Source organism: Anomalospiza imberbis, chromosome 3 (genome assembly GCF_031753505.1).
Source record: "Anomalospiza imberbis isolate Cuckoo-Finch-1a 21T00152 chromosome 3, ASM3175350v1, whole genome shotgun sequence".
Classification (NCBI taxonomy): Eukaryota; Metazoa; Chordata; class Aves; order Passeriformes; family Viduidae; genus Anomalospiza; species Anomalospiza imberbis.
This window is the reverse complement of record NC_089683.1, coordinates 72,466,495-72,482,507: the sequence shown is the minus strand read 5'-3', so window position 1 is coordinate 72,482,507 and position 16,013 is coordinate 72,466,495. Positions and strand designations below refer to the sequence as shown.

The following is a 16,013-nucleotide window of genomic DNA, read 5'->3' as shown; positions in this document are numbered from 1 at the left end:
GGCAGGGCCAGCAGGCTCAGTCAGTGACAGCTCTTTGTGTCAGCTGAGAAAGCCACAGTCAGGTGGGAGTCTGACACGGGGTGGAGAAGGCCTCGACAGAGCCAAGCCTGGCTACTCGCTGCAGTTGTGCTTGTGAAAGTACAGGTGGTAGATAAAATTGTTTTCTACTGTCTTTCCATGTCTCCGTTTTATTCCCCACAGTAAGTTGCTCTACAGCACAGCATGCCTTGAGATAAGACCAGCCTTGCTTTCCCCTAAGACAGGGTGACACACATGGCACAAGTCAGATCTCCTGTATGAGAGCTGAGAAGCCTTTTTGGATTAAATTATTTCTCTTTGCAGATATCCTCAGGGTTTGCTGCATTTCCTTTTGTCCCTTTATCATTTGATTGATTTCTTTTCTTTATGCTGCATCTGACATTTTGTTCAGGGTTGCAGTGAGGAGCAACAATTTAGGATGATGAATTATGGCTTAAAAGAAAGGCTGGACTATTTCGGAATCACTATTCAGTGTCTTCTGCAGGGACAAAGGAATTCCAGAATGAGTTTTCCAATTATCTGTATTGGAGAACAGGGAGAAGGAAGAGAGGGAAGAGAAGCAAGCCAGGAAGGATGGGAAGGCAGAAAGCAAAGGAAGGATGGGAAGGCAGAAAGGGAAGGCAGGAAGGCAGGCAGGAAGGCAGGAAGGCAGGAAAGGAAGGCAGGAAAGGAAGGCAGGAAGGCAGGAAAGGAAGGCAGGAAAGGAAGGCAGGAAAGGAAGGCAGGAAGGCAGGCAGGAAGGCAGGCAGGAAGGCAGGCAGGCAGGCAGGCAGGCAGGAAGGAAGGAAGGAAGGAAGGAAGGAAGGAAGGAAGGAAGGAAGGAAGGAAGGAAATGAAGGAATGACAGAACAAAAGAAATACAATTTCTCCTGTTTGGAGCATGAGAAACCAGTCCACTCTCTGAGTTTTCTCTACCATGCTTTCCAGGGTAAATTCTGAAACCTGTGAGCAATTTTAGTTGTACTTGCAAGAGTAGTCCCTTGAATCTTCTGCGAGTTACTCACAGGAGCATAAGCCACCCAGCAGCTGGGAGGGTTGCAGAAGGCTGTCCTTCACTACCATAACTGAGTTTCCTAAGCTATGAAATAACCCATGGGGGGCTCCACTGGAAATTTACTTAAAACCACAAACAAATATTTTCTCAAGTACTCTGAGCAATATCTGTATAAATGCTCCCTCACTTGGCTGGAAGATTAGGGGAAGAACAATAGCAATTTTGCTTACTTAACTTCAGCTTTCAAAAACAATTAATAACAAGGCACAGGGGAGCTTCTGTCATGGAATAGAAATTGCCATCTCTTTACACTGAAATTTATTGAGCTCAGACAAAGACGTCCTTCAAGATCTTAGAGGTGAATATGAGGGTGACATTGCTTTATAAGAATATGAGGGTGACATTGCAACAGCTGGACTTTGGAGCAAAATCTTACTCTGCCTATTAGCTTAATATCAATTTGGTTTCTTAATAAACTCCCAGCAATGTACTCATTTCATGCTCCACTCCCCCTGTTTCTGTGACCCTGGCAATGCAGGCGTCAGGAAGACAGAGTTGTGACTAGCCAACTCCCCACTGCCTGTCCCTACAGCTTTCCTCTAATCTCAGCTGAATGGTTTAATTACATGACATGTTAGTGCACCAAAAGAGCTGGAAAGGCTGAGTGCTTCTCTAGGTGTACACAATGTAAAATCATTAGGCTGCTTAGGAAGCTTCCCAAAAGCTTTCTGTCAGCAGTTAGATGGCAACTACAGAATTAACTGGATCAGGCCAGGTCTCCTTGCTGACCCAAAGCCTGCCAACAAGGGGATACCATTTCAGTGGAAAAAAGGTATCACCGGTCAGAAGAATAATATGAACATGAATAGCACATGGGAAGCATTTAACAACTATCACAGCACTCACCTAACACCCTGGAAGTTTGAGTACTGCTTGGACCAAGCTGAGGTCAACAGACCTGCCGATGACACTTGTGTTGCCCTTTCTCTGCAAACCACATGGCTGAATAAAACTGTGAGGGGACCAAGTTTCAGTCACTTGTGCTGATGGGGCAAGGGCAGCAATGACCAAGGGATGGCAAAGGGAGCTCTGGGGCATCCCACCTGCCTGCCCTCCCCACTGCTAGGGACTGTGTTGCTGGCAGAGGATGCTGGAGGCAGGAGGTGAGTCCCCCTGGCCTACCCCTGTGGTCCATGCAAAGCAGAGAGGTCCTCCAAAGAACTTCTTGGGGGGTTTGAGGGAGGACCCCGCTTCAAGTTACTCTTTTCAATCTCTATCCCTGATCTCCCTGAATTCCAGCCACTGCCAGCCCACTCTCTCACCCACCCTGACAGCACAACTAATGGAACTGCTGTGGTCATGAGCATACTAATCCTAGCCAGATGTGTCTCTGAGTGATTAAAAGCCAGACACAGCTTGTGATTTCATACTGGGCCACACACTTGCTGGGCTATTACTGTCATTTCACCCTCATTTCAAGGGTAACCATAATCTTTCCCTGAACCATCACATGTATAAACCAGTATAATGGATAACCTCCTTTCCTAGCTTTTCAATCTTTCCTTGTCCTCTCTAGGCCTGGTCCTTGTGCACGACCTTTCTTTCTTTCCTATATCACATCCCAAAGTTCCTCGTGCTCCCATCAGCTCTGCCTTTCCCTGTACCTCTGCTCCATTCCTCCTCAGTGCTTTCCCTTGCTGCTTTTCCAGAAGCACTCTGGGATGCTGCTTCCCACACCAATTTTGTGCCATCTGTCTTGTCTCCTCCAGCCTCTTGAGCATCTTTCTCACTACCTCTTCAGCTCCTTAGAGTAACAGGATGAAAATCTCAAGGTCCACCAGCTGGTCTTCCTCCAAATGTCTCACTGTTGTGGGTCTTTTCCACTCATATTTTTCTGCAATACTTTTACCTGCACATTAGTGTGTCACCTGGAGAGGTCCTGAGGCATCCGCATCTGGAATACCAACCTCAGCTCATATATGGAGCAAATGCAGACTGCCAGGACTGTTTACCTGCTCCACAGCCTGCCCCGGTACCTTTTCTCTTGGGAGCGGCCAAGAAGGAGTTTTCCCAGCAGGCCTCAGGGCAGCTGCAGCAGACAGTGCATTTCTGTGTGCCTGCTCTGAAGGCATTTCTCAGAAAAAGGGTGGTGGAGATCAGGCAGCAGTACTGCCCTGGTGATGGCCACCTCCTGGGAGCTCCCCAGGAATGACAAGAACATCATGGGCAGCATCAACAATCATATGGTTGGAGGGACCCTGGAGCCATCAAGCCTCACCATACACTAAACCTGCAGCGCTTCTGACAGATGTTTGTATAATCTGCTCTTAGATTGCCGGGGTTGGGGACTGCTCACTGTCCCCAAGCAGCAGCCAAGACCTGTGCTGTCCAATGCACTAATGAGGGGTTGGGATTGAGAGCACTAGACTGCATGGTGCATGGGCAGGAAATCCAGACAGATATAAGAGAAATGGGTCTGGCATCCAGCCCACCCTGACAACAGAATGACATCATAGCCCACCAAACTGGAAAGTTTGGGCTTGCTGCTCTCTATTTTCCTAGGCAAGAGCTTGTTAAGTGTTTTTACACTCTTTGCTGATGCAAAGAGCCATGTGAGTTAGGGAAAATGGCTAAAAATATTCATCTCTGGTTTGTTCCATGAGGGAAAAATCCATCATTTTACATTTTTACATCTTTTCCTTCACACTTACTCCCTCCAAAGGGAGAATGAAAATAAATAAATAAATAAAAAAGACTAACAGTGGGGGAGCATTCAAATAAAGCAGAATGATTTTTTTTAATCAAATCCCAAAACTAAAAGCAACAATTTTTTTAAATCAAAACCCAAAACTGAAAAATACTAAAGAATCCCTTTTTGGTTTTGGGGGGGATTTTTTTGCCAAAGTACACTATTTGTCTCTGTGTGGCATTCGCAATAACTACATGTGTTGCTTTGTGCTGGTAACAGACTCACTCATCAGCCAGCTCATCTGGGTAGACACACCAAGCCTCCCAAAAGGCACCTTTCAGCAGGTGAAAGACATGACAGTGCAGAGATTATGAGCAGGGTCTAAAAAGAAGGGTAGAAAGTCCACAAGGAAGACTGGACAATGTGTGTAGCTACTCCTTCTGTCAGCATGCATCTGTCTTGTAAATATGGAAATGAACTCTTTGACACTCCAATTTTTATTCTCACATACAGTAAAAAGTAAAAGAAAATCAATTGGCAATCCATAGAGCTGCTAAAAGGGTAGCTGTGAAGAAGGACAGGGTTTGAAGAACTCAGCACCTAAAATAATGAGCATCTTAGAATAATATAACCAGCAAGAATGCAGACAGAACAGCTGTCCAGGCTGCAGCTGAGTCCTGTCTGAGGGAAAACAATGAATGTTAAGTTCACTTTTCAGTCCTCTCCACCACTCCACTGTTCTGGGTGTTAACAAAGTGTCCTGGAAGGGAAAGCAGTGCCAGGGAATATTAACACCCTATTGTCCAGCTCAGTATCTGCTGGCTGTCACTTGGCCCAGGCACCTCGAACACTTGGGCATCTCAAACCACTGACCTCACCAGGAAATCAATGCCACCCAGAGAGACTCCCAAAACCACCTGGGGACCAGATTTTCTCTGGTGCTGCCAGAGAGGTCCTCCAATTCTTAAGACATTATCAGGTGGAGAAGTGCCTGGGAAACCTGGACCACTCCAGGTCACCAGCTGCAGCTGTGGCACATTATCCAAGGGCACCTCAATTTTCTCTAAACATCCATATGGGACTTACTGGATCAAGTCCAGTGGTTTCCAAGTCCCCTAAAGCAGCATGGGCAGGTTAAGTTGGGTGCCTATGTAAATCAATGCAGAGCTGGAGATTGAGATGTTTCATTTTCACTGTGAGTTAGATTTTCTAAATTTGTATGTAAAGTGCCCTACACACTTTTGATGATACACAGACAATCATTTTAAAGCCAATTAATCTCCTCATCCCACATCAGGTACCTTCTAGTCACCACACAAAATTTCATACTCTGTGTATAAAAAATGTATGGCAACAGACTTGCCTGCCACATGCCTGCAGAGATAATTAAATGTTGATGCCAGAAAATATGAAGCTGGAGGTTGGCAAAATTTCTCTATGCCTTTTCATCCCTGGCTTTTGAGTTCATGCAAAAGGAAAATGGGAGTTTGGCAATGACAAGTGATTTAAGGGAGTCTGTGGGAACTGTTTTTTCTGTGAGCAGAAAGGGAAGATTTCATTAATCATTTTATCTGCCAAGGCACTGCACTAACTTATGCATAGCCACGAATTTTGCTCAGTGTGTGATATTATACTACACGATTGCTGGTGGTTTTTTTTGTAAAATATGTTTTAGCTTATTGAGTTGCTGTACCAAATCATTCACTTCTCTGTTTTCACCCTCCTTTTTTAATAAACATCACCTGCCATATATTATGTAAAGGCTCTCCCCATCTCACACACCCCAAAGCAGAGGTGTAAATCCAAACATGAAGAAACAGAGAAACGAACTAAAGTGAATATAAACACAAACAGGACGCTGTCACAAGCCATGAGCAGAAAATACAGGATGAGTTTTAAAAGTACTGATGGTTAGAAAATGGCCTGTTTGAGGTGTGCACTTTGGGGCAGAGGTGGGTGATGTGCAGAGGAAGAAGATCCCAGCAGAACCAATCCTTCTGCTGGGCACCAGCCCCATGGTTTCTGGCCAACATCTTTGTTCACCACCTGCTCTGTCCAGCCTCTTTGGAGAAGACATTGAAGCAGTATTGTTGGATGCAGCACAGGAACCAGGGGCTACTGTCTACACACACAGAGGGATGTGTTGGCATGATCTTTATATTTATTTGCTTTTCTCTCTCTCCTTGTCCTGATGTTCTTAATCTCTTGGTGGATTTCATCATCTCTCTTGCCAATTGTATTATTGGCATTTCAGTTGTTTTCCTCACGTTTCCTCTTCCATGTGCATTTGGCGACCTCAGCATCATTCCTGGCCTCCCCATGCTTCCTTTTTTAATTGCTGCCACTGCTCTTGGCTTCTCCCTGCAGCTCCCTTCTTCCTTCACTGTGCAGCTGAGAAGGTGTGAGCAGCTTCTAATCCCTCCTTTTCCTCTTTCCTGAACAGTCACAGCTCTCAGACAGGGATGCTGCTTGCTCTGCACATCTACTTATTCTACCTGCCTGTGAATAGCCTTTTCTGCTTTACACAGAGGAATTGAGGACATGGAAATTATATATTTTTGCTGTTCAGATATCATTAGGGACATGATTTGGCAAGGGATTTACAGGCAAGTCTGTTCTAAATCAGACTGCAAGATTCCACCTTCCTCCTTATCCTTTATCTTGGCTGGTCCATCACTCTCAATGCAGGTAGCTGCTGCATTTCTTTACTGTCCCTTCAGCTGGGAAGTCTTCTCTGTCCTTCCTTCATGCTTTGGGACTCCAAGGCTCTCCACTTAGTTCCACGGCCTTTTCTTTCTGAATCACGTCTTTTACATAATATGATGAAATTGCCCAGCGAGAATCTTACCCTGTTCCTCATCATCTCACATCTCTGTTGGTCTAACACATCCATTTCCCTGGCTAAAGCAATCATTATCCTTCGGCAGGGACAATGTTGCAGAGACCCACATCCCCTGCCTATATTCCTGGTGCGTCACTATTGCTATGATGAGTATTGTTCCTTTATCTCATTCTGCTGTCTGGGTAGGTTTTATCTTGAAAAAGTCAATCATTCAGGGCAAGGGCTTCCTTTTTGTTTTTTCCTTGCACAGCATGTAGCCCAGTGGGGTTTCAGTCCACAGTCAGAGTCTCAAAGCACTATTGCTAAGCAAAGTGATAAAAAGATAAATGAACCAAAAGTGGCAGTAGGTGTAAGCAGTCTGGTTTAGTTTGCCTCTTCTGCTCTCACACAGGTGGTCAAAACTGAATGATAGTGCTGTTGCCAGTGAGAAGATTTACAAGCCCTAGTAACTGGCAGCAGGGACAGCAAAATACTGGGTACTGGTTAAAAAAAAGTGGCCTGGTGGCACACAGCCACCAGGTGTGGAGTCTCTACATAATAAATTCACACAGATTAAAAAACCCACCAGGTACCTCTTCGATTATTATATTCAACAGGCTGCAGACAGCTGGGTTCATATAATCTCAAAGGTCTTTCTAAGGTTGTAGTCAGTGAAAAAGGCTACCCTTATTTTGACTACAGACTATAATTTACCACAATAAATCTCTTCTGTCAGCACCCTTCCTGTGTATTTGCTAGAAATGATGAAAAAACAGAAACAGTGTTTTACGAAATAGAGCAAGGTCGTGTTCATTTGACCGAGTTTGAAGTGGAGCTCTCCTCCTTTTTCTTCAAATACTTTTCATTTTCCTGGATTTTGCCTCAACCACTTTTTTTTAACCAACCCTCTTTTCCTATTAAATTATGTATTTGTAAGAATTTGATTGAGATGTCAGATGATGCAGGAAAAAAACCTGCACTGTGCTCAGTCTACTCTCTTTTTCCTGCTCCTGATCAGTGGCTCAAGGGGAAGACAGCAGTCCTTCTTGCTCATCCAGCAGGCTTCAACAGGAGTGCCAGAGGTGTTTGGTGTTAGGAGCCAGAGGGTGACTGGAATCAGATGCCAGGAGACGTTTCCTTCCTGAAAGGTGGTTGTAGTCAAGTGGGGGTTGGTCTCATTCTCCAGGCAACAACTGACAGAACCAGAGGACACAGTCTCAAGCATCAAGGGAAATATAGGTTGGATATTGGGAAGAAGTTTTTTACAGAAAAGGTGATAAAGTTCTGGAATGGTCTGCCTGGGGAGGTGGTAGAGTCACCATCCCTGGATGTGTTTAAAAAAAAAAGTTGAGGTGCTAGGGATGGGTTGGACTTTATGATCTTTAAGACCTCTTCCAACCTAGTCATTCTGTGAATTCTGTGAATTCTGTTGCCTCATGACACCATCCAGGATGCAGCATATGGTGGTGTATAGTGGGAAAAAATGTAGGGGGAAAAGAAGGAGGGAAAGGCAGGAGGAAGAAGGAAGGTGTCTTTTGACGTCAGTAAATATTTGAAGTAAATATAAGATTGATTTTGCAATCTATCTACATATGAATCCATTGCCGGATGTGGCTTGTTTGGTTTTCATCTGCCAAATCCAACAAATGCTATCATGGTGGAATTTGGCCATACTTCCAGGATTCCAGTAAAGAAACGATGGTCTAACTGTGGGTACTGAAAAACATAACAGCACAGCAATCTTCACAGTTTATAGGAAGAAAGATGAGTAACATTAGAACATTATGAGAAAAAGAGGGGAAAATGCAACCAAGAAGAAAGTGTATAAATATTTATAGAAAGGAAATGTCATCATTAAAGAAAGGAAATGTCATCAGCATAGTGGAGGAATGAAAACTGCAGAAAAATAATGGGTCAATAAATAGAGCTCTTGGGAGAAATAAAAAGCCAACTGGATGTTTTCCTAGTCCCTGAATTAGTTAATAACAAACCTGTGGAGGATACGTGTGGATACTGAGTCCAAACCAGAGAGTACTGAGATTAATGAAAGACTGCAAAAGAGCTTCTCATGTAGGATAGAGACATAAAGTACCAGGCAAGTATGAGTTAATCCACAGTTAATATTGGAGATTAGGGATCAAACAGTTGGGCCATAAACTGTACATTCTGAGAGAATTATTTATTAATCATGAGTCAGGAGAGTTTTTTGAAAGGCAAATCATATCAGATAGATGTGGGTTTTCTCCACAAAGTACCTTTCTTTTGGAAAGATGAGGTAAAAAATGGAAGCATATTTTCAGTAAACTTTAGATCACACAGATGTGACAGCCAGGGGTGACCTTGGAAAGCATGACCTGAAGGATACCAGGATACTCCTGGCTCATGCAGAGGTCAGAGTACAACGTTATCAGTCCTGATTTTCTCATGGGTAATAAAGAATGAGGAAGCACCAGAAGTTTCAGATAGGTGAATTAAAAAGTAAAAAGGTGATAAAATTTTTGGTGGGCTACGGAATTAAATTTCAGATCAAGGTCCAGATTATTTCTACAAAAAAATATTCATAAGTAAGAGGATGCTGGGGTGAAACACAATTTTTTTGCAAGAATTGATAAATTGAAGTACTCTCTCTGTAAAAAAACAGCTACTTTTGGAACCAATGTATTACTGACTTTGATACAAGAATAACATGCAAAGCATATTTGGAAGTGATACTAAAAGAGAGTTTTTAAGAGACATTCAATACTGTATGTCTTAATTAGTACAGTAACGTGAGCAACAATAAAAGGCTCTGAGTTACAAATTACCAGCCATCACACCAGTCTTGCTTTTGCTGCCACAAATTGGAAGCATTTCTAATGAAATAATAAAAAACCCCCCGCTGATATAAAACACACACATATGTGTGTATGGCGCTTGGTTTTGTATGATTATATAATTAGGGAACATATTATCCCCTCAAGGATATAAAAAGGAAAACTGTAACCTTAATTATGGCATTTTTAAATTCCTTTTTGCAAACTGAATAATTATCTTCTAGTTAGTTTTGTTTTAAGGGAAAGCAATGACAGGAGTTAATGACTTGCAGACAAGAAAACACATACAAAATGGGCCTTTAAGAAAAGCAAGAAGGGACAAGACAAACTGCAACCCTCTCAGTGATGTTGTATGTTTTAGCAAGAATTTCTAATTGAGGTCATTTCACTCACCAGAATTAGAACAGCAGCCAAGGGGAAGACAGAATATGTATCTAAATAATTTAAGGAGGACTATTTTACAGAGAGAGCAATCAGGAGGTGACACAGATATGCAGCAGAAATTGAGAGGTCAGACAATGCCGATGTGAGCAAAATCCTGCCATCCACATAGACTTTAACTGATGTATGCTTGAGGTTAGCCAAGAACCCAGAGTACTGTGGGGAGCAAAGAATTTGTCAACCATCACATTTTTCTTGCAGGTTGGCTGTGCGGGGCTGTTTGTATTATATCGATCTCTGGGAATGCTTTTGCCCTTTGGCACACGTTTTCCACATTTACAGGCCATAAAAACCAGATAGAGTCATAAGCCATGTAAATGTTGTTGTAGAAATGGTATTGTTTAGAAAAGCAGAAAAGATAATTCAAATTCACACTTTCCAACCAGTTTTGTGATTGAGAAATGCCTTCTCTGTCAGCAAGCTCCCCATATCAGAAAGAGAACATGACAGAAACATTTCAAATTGCAGAAAACTTTCATTAAGGAGACTTCACCTTCCACACCTAGTCCAAACACTCTGCCCAGAAAGGCTGGTAAAGTTATATTTCTTCTTACCTGTGTGAAGTCACTGTCAAACAATTATTGTGCGATCTTGAAAGGCTTACCTGAAAAAAATAAAAACTATATCAATTTGGATTAACTTTTCTCATGGCTGGTGAAAGAAGGTTCATGGTTTACACAGTCATGAAACTATATGAGAAGCTAATATCCCTCAAAATTCATGAAAAGGATTTGTGAAATTTCATAATGAAACTTAGTACTTGTTTATTTTTGGCTTTCATTTAGACCACTCCTACCACCCTTAACATGTTATGCATCATGTCCATTATCTCCATTTGAGAGCACCTAAATGTAGGCTAGGAAAGAGTTCACACAGACTGCCTGCAAATCCAGCAAGAGAGTTTGGAACCATGAACTAGTGGGGAGTATCCTTCCCTTGGTTTCCCTGCTGTGGTGTCTGGACAATGCTGCCTCCTGTTAACTCCTTATGCACACACACACACCACACACAGGTGCAAACCCTGAAAAGAAGGGTCCTCTCTCTCAAAGAATGGCTCATTGAGCCCGAACAGCTTCGCATTGAGACTTCAGCCTTCTTGGCTTCCACCCAGTGCCTGCTTCCAAAGAGCTGGGAGCCCAAATCAATATTGTCTATAACTTCTCAGCTTGGCAATTGCACACACAACAAACAGGCACTTTGTGTGCTTCTGCAGAAAGAAACAATCCTGCACCACTGAAGAACATTTCTTCTGCCTTTCATTCTTTGACTCAGTTGAATCCTGGCTTTGTCCCTTATTGCTGTTATAGAAATAACTGAGACAGAAGTGCTGTCTAGCAGTCCAAGCAGGAAAAACAAGCTAAGTACAAAATTACCATCCTAATCCTAACATAATTTGCTTGGTCAAATCTGAATCCATCTCCCTTCAAAGTCAGAGAGTCTTTGTAGATGGTGAGGAATTAGGCTGGGCAATAAAGATCTCTGCTTACTACCAGTTTGCAAGCTAACTGCGTTTAATATTGTTATCTGAAATAAGTTATTAAAATCATCAATGATAATGTTCTGGTTGAGCCTAAAAAGAAGGGAGCATGAAGTAGTGAAGGAGGCAACTCATTTATACAGAGCAATCAAGGAAGTTCATAACGTAGGAGCCAGATTGTGTCTGTAGGAAGAAAGAACACAGTGATACATAAAAGCTGGACAGCAGGACACTGAAAAGGATGAGGAGGATCATCCTGAACATACAGCTTAACATCCCATGCAACAGTATGGTTATGCAGTTGACATGAGAAAATACCAGTGAGGTGGAGGAATCCTTTGTAAAAGGCCAGTGGAACTCTCACAGAAATACTGTGTCCATTTCAGAGACTTATGGAAATGTGTTTGTGTGCAAGGGTTGATGGGCCAGTTTGGTCTCCTGAGGTGTCCATGGGCTAATTCTGGAAGGTCTGTAAAAGAGCACAAAAAGAGTAGGCATATGGAAATTTTTTTAAGTCCATTTACTGAATAAAGTGAAAATTGCTTTTCTGGAATGACCTCCTGTATAAAAGAGCTTTATATGCTTCTATGGCAACAAAGAGTCTGCAAGAAATCTTAGGAAGCAGTTAGATGGCTAGGAACTCCTGGTGTTAAAAAGACTGGAGCTTAGCTCAAAATGGAGCTTTGTAGCTGCAGCTCAAACTGTTGGATGCTGTAGGGTAAGGAGCCCTCCAGGATCAGATTTCTGTTCTTGGTGTAGCTATGTAGGCTATGGTCAAGTCTCTTCTGGGGTTGCTGTTACTCAAAGAACCATCCCCTTTCTGGAAGTGCAGCCTACTCATGTTCTCCCTACAAGAACAACTTGATTTTTGGCTGTACTAAAGCACACAGTATTTGCAGGCTCCCATTGTAAGAAGTAATTTGTCTTAATGGTGTGTCTTCTTTATCCTCTCTCCCCAGCCTTCAATAAGATTTGTAGATTTGCTTTTAAGATATCCATACAGCCAAGGGTTAGACAGCACAGGTCAAAAAAGCCAAGGGTTCCCTACTAAATGTAGCCCTAAACTCAACAGCAGGTTTTGGACCTAGTATGTTAACATATTTTTAATATGACTTCTTATTTGGAATAATTGTCAATTAAAAATATATATTACAGTATCAAATACCTAAGACAAATATTAATAAAGTGTTCCAAAAAACTCTGCCACCAAACAAATAGATATGGTGCCATGATGATATTGAACAATTTGTTTCCCTTAAGCCTAAACTGATTACTGTTAAGTGTAGTTATTATTTTTTTTTTGCCTTGTTGTTAACGAGATTGCACTATTTTGCTCCAGCTCACTGTCTATGTCAGGCTGATATGTCTATAATTACCAATATCTAAATCTTCTTTTTCTCTAGGCAAGCCTTTCTAGCATTCCCATGATTTACCAACTTTAATAGCCCACACATCTCCTCATCCAGCTCTTTAAAGTTCTTGCTGCATCCAGACCTACTGGTTAAAAACAGCCGGCTTATTAGCTCTGCATCATGCCAAGTTACTGTTGGAAGGGAACAGATTTCATCTTCACCCTCTGTGAATTCTTCATGCAGACTTTTCAAAAAAACACTTGGAACAACAAGATATATTGAAACTATTTGACATTTCTACATTAAAAACATGTTTTTATAGACTAGAATCATTGTTGGGATTTTTTTTTGTATTACCAGACATAGCCAAATCTTTCTTGTATTGCCAATGGCCTTCTTACCATAGGTTTTTTCTTGGTGTCTTGTCACTTCATTAAGATATTTTCTGGTTTCCCATCCTTCTAATTTATATTCTTTACTATCTCCTTTCCCTCTGTGTGTGTGTGCATTTGTATTCAGCTACATTTGCCTGTTTCAAGCCAGTCTGGTTTTTCTTACCAATGCAACATTTTTTCTCTTGGGGAGCTGTGTGGCTTTGGGGCATGCAGTAAGCAACTGTATAAAAATCCCAATTACATTGCCCATTTTAAGACCATGACAACAGCTGGAAAGAGTGCAATCAAAGGCCCTCCAAAGTGACCCTCCAGCAGCGGCCAGCTTGCCTGGAGTACAAACAACAGAGCAGCCCAAACACCAGTAGCACCTCCCTGTACCTCCTCTCCAACTCCTCCAGACCCCACATGTCCTCCAAGGCTGGCATTGGAGACCTTTACTGGATCTTTCTTCCCTTCCTTTGCCTGGTTGCTTCTGGAATATATATAGACTTTTAGCAGCCACACAGGCTGTGTGGCAGGAAACATCAAAGTGTGTGAGAGGGCAGAAGAAGCACCTCTTTTTGTTCACTCTGTCCTTTCATTCAATGCCTCCCTCATTATTGCACTCAGTCATTGCCTTCTCTGCCTCATTTTCAGTTACATTCTGCCACCTTCCCTCCTCAATCAACTTTTTTCCAAGCTGGCAAAGTCTAGTCCATTTAATCACTCCATAAATGAAAGTATTTTCACTGTATCTGTGATCATTCTTCTTGTCCTGCTCTGAACTTTTCTACTTCTTCTCCAAACTTTTCTACCTCTTCTTTACTCATTTGGAGCTGCAGGGAAACAAAAGTACTGTGATGTCTTGCATTTCAAATTGTTTCTACAGGATTATTTGGCTTTTAAATGTTTTTTTACATCAGGAAATTGGGTTTTTAAACTACTAAGCTTTCTATGTTACTGATTTGGATTTTAGCTTCTGTGAATGTAATAGGGACATGCAAGCCACCATCCCTGCACTCCAGAACAAGGCAAGTTTCAGCTCTGTGCTCAATGCCCCCTCCTTTCTGAATGAATTACTTGTTCAGAGCTATATGAGGCTGAATGCAGTCCCCCAGACAGCGAATTGCCAGCTATGGGTTTTGGCAATTCTAAGGAAATGTTGTGCCTGCCTAATAAAAACTAAAACCAGAAGAGGTTCAGGTGGAAGCTGCAAGAATTATCCAAGATGGGACAACCAGGCTTTATAGTAGAAGACGAACAAAGCTTAGTGCTTTTAGCTTATTCAAGAGAGGACAAAAGGTGACTTGATCCTGACTTACAAACCATTATGAAAGGCATTTCTGGTGGCAGATGGATCTGTAATCTGGTGATGTAAAGGCATAATAAGATTCCATGGCTGAAAGCTAAAAGACTAGAAACAAGAAAAAAATGTTAGCAACCAGGGTAATTATCCAAACAGCTTAAAGGGATGTACTGGATTCTGTAACACATAATGTTTTCAAACCATAATTAGCTGTCTTTTTAAAAGATGTGCTGTTGCTCGAGCAAAAAATTACAGTCTCCATGCAGAAATAATCAGAACAGAAGTTTTTAGCCTGCATTAAGCTACAGGTCAACCTAGATGGTCTTAATTACCCCCTTGGCCTCAAGATCTATGAATCTAGAAAAGTGGAGATAATGGCATGTGTTTAAGTATCCGTGTTTTGAAAGAGAATAACTGGGAGAATCGTGCACAGTAAATAATTCATTTTACACATTTAGGCCAATTTTTGCTCATAACATATCTAGGGACAGATCATTAACTCTTAAATCTATTTCTCAAATGTGACAGACAGCTATCTTGCCCAATATTTGACGTAGAGCTTGTAAGCTGTGCTGCCCAATTGATTAGCTAACAGTAAATGGGCCAGTTCAATTCTGTGATTGATTAACATGAAGGCAAAGCAGACACGCATATTTAAACATTTCAAATTCAGTTTGGGTGCCCATGTATAGGAGCATTATTTTGAAATCCTTTTCTTTTAATCAAGCTCCACCATGTTTCCTCATGGTGACTGAGGAGTAGGCAGAAAAAAATGTGTAAGCACCACTTAATGCAGATTCAATTATTTTAAATGTTAAGGTCTAATTAGTCCACAGTCACAACACTGTGTTGCTCATCAGTCATACAGGTCTAGGCCTAAAAATGCATTTTGTTTTGAAAATTAACAAAGTTCCTAGCCCCTTGCTTATACAGCAGGCATTCAGTGAGCTAGGGGCTAATGCAATCAAAACAGCAAACACTGAAGATATCAGGTATTAAAAAGAAAAGATTGCCTTTACTTAATGCAGGTTGATATTCAGGGGAGGCAATATAGCATACAGGGGGAGAAAACAGGAGCAGAGGAAACTCACTTGGTTTTCAGTTAAATACTACAAAAATCAAGATTAGAGTGTTAAGATAGGGTAACCACAAAGAGAAACATCTGTTAAAGAAAAAACATCTATTTCAAAGCAGATCCTCTTTTGCTAATGAAACCCATTTAAATTATTTTAGGACTGTGCAAAGACATCACTGGTGGTGTTGAGGTGCATCTGAGAGTGGTCCAATGTAGAAAGTGGAGGGCTTCTCCAGGACTGGGGAACCATCCAGTCATGCCTGTGATGCTGGACCCCAAAGGGAAGGCACAGCAAAAGCAAAGATCTGGCTGTTCTTTTAGGAACATGAAACAAACAAGGCACCTATTGAACAAAGTTTTACTACCACGCTCTAGCAACCTGTGCTTATTACCCATCTGCCTCCCCGTGCAGCATACTCTACACACAGGGCTCATCCTGCAGCCGGGACCCCTCTGCATCAGCTCCCAGGCAGTGAGGCTAGGCCATGGCAGTGGCAGGGATGCTCCATCCTCACCCAATACCGAGGGCCTGCTAGCAGCCTGGACCGTCAAAATGTGAATGAAAACTTGGTCCCCCTCCAAGTGCCAAGTCCTTGTTGTCCCAGGCACATGCACCGCCCTGCCAGGAGCTG

At 42.2% G+C, this 16,013-nt stretch overlaps 2 long non-coding RNA genes across 2 annotated transcripts in view; one reads left to right on the top strand and one right to left on the bottom strand.

Moving 5' to 3' along the window:
* Positions 1-16,013, top strand: part of LOC137471073 (uncharacterized) — a 56,315-nt gene that overhangs the window by 26,566 nt on the left and 13,736 nt on the right. The window lies entirely within an intron of this gene.
* LOC137469943 (uncharacterized) lies at positions 7,980-11,752 on the bottom strand. The gene is made up of 3 exons (XR_010996813.1): positions 11,593-11,752; positions 10,352-10,401; positions 7,980-8,259 (listed from the first exon to the last, which is right to left on the bottom strand). It is a non-coding gene; the product is annotated as an uncharacterized lncRNA (long non-coding RNA).